Here is a 6,191-nt window from a genome sequence, read left to right as displayed (position 1 = left end):
GACCTCCAGCGAGATGGACTGTTATCTCCATAGTTGGGCGTGGCCAGTATGGTAACGTCAGGGGATCTGTCTGGGTCTCACCTCCACTCCGCCATGTCAGAGATGTTTAAGGGGATTGAGGCTAAGGGAATGCCCCAGTGAGAGTGGATAGGGACCCTAGTGCAGACCCAGTATACCCATAGGCCATTTTGAGGAAGGTGTTGGTCCGTTAGTCACGGAGGGTTATGAAATGTGCTGCCCCTTGTCCTTTTTTACCAGCAAGCCACAGTGTGTTGGTCAGACAGATCAGGCCGAGGGTGCTAATGGTGATGGCTGTTGTGAGTAGTTGGATCCATCCTCGGTGGTTGGAGTGGTTGTCTTCCTCTGTGTGGTCCCTGGTCATTGGTTGTGGAGCCCTCTTGCAGTGGGTGGCATGTGTCCATTCGGGCCGTCCTTCCAGTTTCACAGCAGTCCTGGTCGTCATTAGAATCAGGTACGGGCCTTTCCACCTAGGGGAGAGAGAATCTTTTCCTAGTGATTTGATCATGACATACTCCCCGGGTCAGAACGGATAAATGGGCATTGCTTGGGGTGTGGACAATGCAACCCTGACCTGGTCGTGTGTAGCACTAATACTCCTGTTAAGGGCCTGAACATATTCTTGTAGGGCCTCTTGTGTCAGAAGAAGGGCTGTGTCTGTGGTGAGTTAGGGGGGATGGAGGGGCCTGGCCGTCCCTGCTTGGGTGGTAACCAGCAGCGTCTAGCCAAGTGTCCTGGTCTGCCACAGTTCCAGCATGGTCCTATAAAGAACCCCATAGGTCTCCGTCCTGGTCTAGCTGTGTCCCTAGGGAGGCCCAGTTGTGCAATTCGGGGGAATGACCCCATCTGTCTTGGTGTGGTGAACAGTCCATTCCTAGCCAGGTTAGTGAGTGTAGTTAGGGTGTCCCCCCAGGACGTTGTTTGCCAGGTTAAGTTATGTAGTTTGTATACATGGGCATATGTAGGGAGTATGCAATTAACGAGAGTCTGTACAGCCAGCTTCTCATTCTCTGTTAAGGGGATGGCTGCTGAGGAGTCCCAGATCTCCCTAAAGCGGGCAATAAAGTCTGGCAGGGGCTTGTCTGTTTTCTGTAGACACCAGGTAACAGCACCAAAGTCTGCATGTTGCCTTGCACCAGTTTCTATCGCCTCTTTTACAGTGCTGTCCAGCCATCTGTCCTGGTCTGCAGCAGTGTCCCAGGGTTGGGTGGGGAAGTTAATGGTAGGGCGAATGGTTGCCCAGTGGGTACCATAGGCGAGTTGTAACAGGGTCTGCACATCTTGTGGCAAACAGTTGTAAATGGTGGATATCTGTCTCAGCCAATTATAAAATGCGAGTGGTCTTTTCAATGGGTCTGGGGCATCCTGTAACATTGCCCGGACCTCTGCGTGGGTCCAGGGCTTATCAAGAGGACTAGATCCAATCATAATGCCTGGAAGCTGGCATTCAGTGCCCTGGTTTTTCAGGGCAGCGGCCATGCTGCGTGTGAGCATGGAGTTATTATTTAAGTTGGGCAGCAGTAGTGATTCAGGCTGCTCAGTGGCTGCTGTGTCCTGCTGCGAGCTTCTCATGGGCTGCGTGGTTACAAAGGCAGCCACTTCATTTCGCAGCGGGTCCAGCTCTGGGGCCGGTAAGGGAAGTTTAGGCTGCGGGTGGCGGGGCTGTGCCCGGAGTGGTAGAGGTATCCGCAGTTGGGGTTTTATTGCCGCGGTCTTTACCTTTAGGGGGCTTGTGGTGTTTGGCAATGTCCCGGAAGTTTGCTAGACATTGCAACATGTGGACAGTGTCCCTTGAGGGATCCCCGTGCCCCCCTGTAATGGCCGTGGTCCAGGACCCCCCATATGGCCAGTTCCCATGGGAGCAGGTGTAAAGGTCCCTTGTGAAGGGGATAACGTAATGGCTGTCCCCTGTGTGTTTTAGCACAGTGTCTGCCGGTGACCCAGGTATAACAAGAGCATCTCCTACCTTGTTCTTACAGTCTACGTACTGATCATGCCCTTTCAGGGTGCTCTTCTTCATTTTCAGCCCCGGGCCGTTCTCACCACGTGGTTGGAGTTGCCCAGGTCCCACAGCTGGCATCCCCTGGCAGACAGTGGATGTCTGTGCCCCCATGGCGTCCTGGACATCTTGGAATGATTTCTAAGTGCTGCATTAGGTTTCGAGGACAAAAGAACAGAGAACTAACAGAACACAGGCAATGAGTGATTGACAGGCTAGGCAATAAAAAGTTACTCAAGCGTGTAATCGCTGACTGCAAAGTAAACGAACACAGCCAGATGGGACACCTGACATTGACAAAGCAGCACTCAGTAAGCACAGAACAAGCAGACACACCCAAAACAAACACTTAGAAACCACAGGCCAGGACAACACAGCTGGGCCCAGGTTCAATGTTGTTTATGGGTGTTTGCACTCCTTTTTGAGTTATTTGAGAAACGTTTTGTTGTGTTTTTGGTTGTACTTCAGCCCCATGCTCCTGATCTCTGTGCATCCGGGCAGAGGGTTGTGGGCAGATCAGAGGACGTCCTCATGGGTCTGCCCCTGGGCCTGGTCAGGCTGGCTATAAGCAAGTCTAAACAGTGGGCATGGAGGGGGTTATCTCTGCCAACGACCTATCCTCTTCCGCAATTATGCTCGTGCCTGGGTGTCATTGCAGAGGGAGCATTTGGTGCCAATCAATGCCTTTAGAGGGAGGTGGGCATGAGGGGAGATACTGTGCTTTATTCCCCCCCCAAGTCCATTTTGATTTCATCTCCTCCCTCTCTCCTTATCCCCACCCCACCTCCTCTCATTTTGCTGTTAGCATTGTCTTCGACAGGCTTTGCTTGTAAATATTCAACTGGTGGTGTTTTCCTGGTGGTGGAGAATACAACACATATATTAAATCCAGAGGGGCTCTTGTGCCTCTCTGAGCCATACCTTGGGCCATGAAGCCTTTGTTCAAGTGCCGCTTGCTCGAGGGCTGTGTCATACCATGTCTGAACAGGTTGATCAAAAAGACGAGGAAAAAGTATATTAAATCCAGTCTCTCGAGTGGGAAGTTGGTTCCTGATGGCATCAGAATCTATCTGGAAAGAAATATCTATAATTCTACAAGTAACACTGAGGAATCTCAAATAATCACTTTCTTTATCACATTCTTTTATCATTCAGGAAGAATTGGACAGGTCTACAGGTAGGCAGTAGGAGAAAGGGCAGCATGGTGGCTCAGTGGTTAGCTCTGCTGCCTCACAGCGCCAGGGATCTGGATTCGATTCTAACCTCGGGCAACTGTCTGTGTGGAGTTTGCACGTTCTCCCCGTGTCTGCGTGGGTTTCCTCCAGTGCTCCAGTTTCCTCCCACAGTCCAAAGATGTACATGTCAGGTGAACTGGCCATGCTAAGTCGCCCGTAGGGTTAGGTGCATTAGTCAGAGGGAAATTGGTCTGAATGGGTTACTCTTCGAAGGGTCGCAGTGGACTTGTTGGGCCAGATGGCCTGTTTCCACACTGTAGGGAATCTAAAACTCAGGTAAAAACTCACTCAACTGATATGGCGAGAGTTGTAGAAGTGCAAGGGTGGTACCCACACAAGCTTTGTACCATTTACTAATGGTCATTAATTTTATATTTTTTTTCCTGTCATCTACTGCCCACACTTCCTCGCATTAAATTGCATGAAAGACTCGAATTTGGGACTACAGTCACACGTAGATCAGGTCAGGTAGGGATGGGAAGTTCCATCTTTAACAGGAGCTGATTTACTTCATCAATGGCCTTGTGGGTCTACCTACAACTAATGCACAGCAGTGGTTCAAGAAGGTAGCTCACCACCACTTCTATAACAGATCACCCAGCCAGTAATATCCACATCCCATGAATGAATAAAAACACAGCTGTCTGGAAATTCCTTCTGGCTTGAATATTTGACGAAGGAGGAGTCTCTGAACAAGTGGCACAAGTGGAAAGTGAAACTGATGTTTGAAAGCAACAGTGGATACTTTGGAAGCTAACGGGAAAGACAGTTACTGACAAGAAAGCTATGATAATTAAGATTATGAAAGGTTTAAAGACATAAGACAAAGGTGTGCAAGAGATATTTTTGGGCTGATTTTAATTTAAGACACATAACCCCTGAGGGGGTAAGTTGACAAGGGAACCTTCTTGTCCATGGTTACTGCAGTACTCACTGAGCTAGGTCAAAGAATCCCTACAATGTGGGAGCAGGCCATTCGGCCCATTGAGTCCACACCAACCGTTCAAAGGACATCCCACTTACTCCCTTGCCCTATCCCTGCATTCCTTATCGCTAATCTCCACCTAGCCTGCATTTCCCTGGATACTATGGGCAAGTTAGTACGGCCAATCCACCTAACCTGCACATCTCTGGTTTCTGGGAGGAAACCAGAACACCTGGATGAAACCCAAGGGAGAATGTGTAAACTCCAAACGGACAGTCGCCCAAGGCTGAAATCAAACTCGGGTTCCTGGTGCTGTGAGGCAACATTGCTAACCACTGAGCCACCCTGCCATGCAAGAGAACAAATGGGTCATAGTTGTTTGAAGTCAGTAAGTTGGGAAGAGACCCTGGATTCACCCAATCATCCTGGGTTGTTGATGAGTAAACTAAAGCATTCCTCTAAGAACTGCTGGTTAGGCTACTTAGCCCCTAGAACAAATCAGATCCATCCATTTTTACCTAAAATTGATGGTCAGGATCGTACAGCACTGCAATTATCACCTACTATGGGATATAACCTGATTAGCCAAAATTGCCTGCATCCTAAACAAGATATCAATGGCCTAAACACCACTGTGGTGTTTAAAGACCTTTTTCAGGTTACCTCTGGCCCAATTATGCTGCATGTGGCCATTTGCCAATTGGCCTTTCATGCTAGTTTTTAATCACCATCGATAAAAGAAGGAATAATTTGAATACATTATATATATGCACTTTATAGTCAATTAATAGTTTTTGGAAGTCTGCTCAGAATTTCCCTGGAATTTGCCTCTTCTGTGGCTGTGATCTTAGCTGAAATCCAACTTCTGCAACTTTTAATTCAGGTTTCTCTGATGTTTCCATCTGCAGGTAGGCTGGATTTTCAACCATAGCAAAAGAGCAACATTTTCTGAAGGTTCTGTCAGATCCGGACCTCTAAAACCATCTTTGATGACTGCAGCTATTTCTACATCTTTAGCAGCAGAACAAAGTGACATAAGACCTCTTAGTAGAGCCACTATTGAAACTGTCAACCTTGCGAAGGGTACTTCCAATGAATCATTCGACATCACAGCACCCGACAATGTATAGTTTACCTTTCGGTACATCCAACCCAAATGGTGGCCTGCCACCACAGAAATGGTGCTACTTTGTTGTGATCAACATCAGTGTAATCTCCAGGAAATTTCACAACTGTTTGGGAGTTTTGTTGTCTTAAATCTGTTGCTTATGCGATAAAATAGTTTTAGAAGTGACATGTACAATAGCAAAGATATGAAGCGATGGATTTTATCTTTTTGGCCCAAGACCTCAAACTCTCACTCGCATGGTCAACGATACCAAGCAGTGATTTTCCCTGACTAGGCCAAAGGGCATTCTCACCATCTAATTCAGGGTAGGAGATGGCTCTAAGATGCCTAAGGCACTGTAGTATTGTCTGAGCCAGGAGGACCGGGTTCAAGTCCCATCTACTAGATAACAGGTTGTTTAGAAAATATCTAGAAGGTGGGCTGTCATAGCTGTTTGTCATTTCTATAAATGACCTGGATGAGGGTGTAGAAGGGTGGGTTAGGAAATTTGCGTATGACACTAAGTTTGGGGGTGTTGTGGATAATATCGAAGGATGTTGCAGCTTACAGAGGGACATAGATAAACTGCAGAGCTGGGCTGAGAGGTGGCAAATGGAGTTTAATGTGCAAAAGTGTGAGGTGATTCACTTTGGATGGAGCAACAGGAATAAAGAGTACTGGGCTAATGTTAAGATTCTCAGTAGAGCAGAGAGATCTTAGTGTCCACGTACATAGATCTCTGAAAGTTGCCACCCAGATTGATGGGATTGTTAAGAAGGCGTACAGTGTGTTAACTTTTATTGGTAGAGAGATTGAGTTTTAGAGCCATGAGGTCATGCTGCAGCTGTACAAAACTCTGGTGTGGCCGCACTTGGAGTATTGCATACAATTCTGGTCACCACATTA

This window comes from Chiloscyllium plagiosum, unplaced genomic scaffold, assembly GCF_037043375.1.
Source record: "Chiloscyllium plagiosum isolate Xiang-an unplaced genomic scaffold, Cpla_swu_hap1 HiC_scaffold_1, whole genome shotgun sequence".
NCBI classification, from domain to species: domain Eukaryota; kingdom Metazoa; phylum Chordata; class Chondrichthyes; order Orectolobiformes; family Hemiscylliidae; genus Chiloscyllium; species Chiloscyllium plagiosum.
This window is presented reverse-complemented; position numbering follows the sequence as displayed.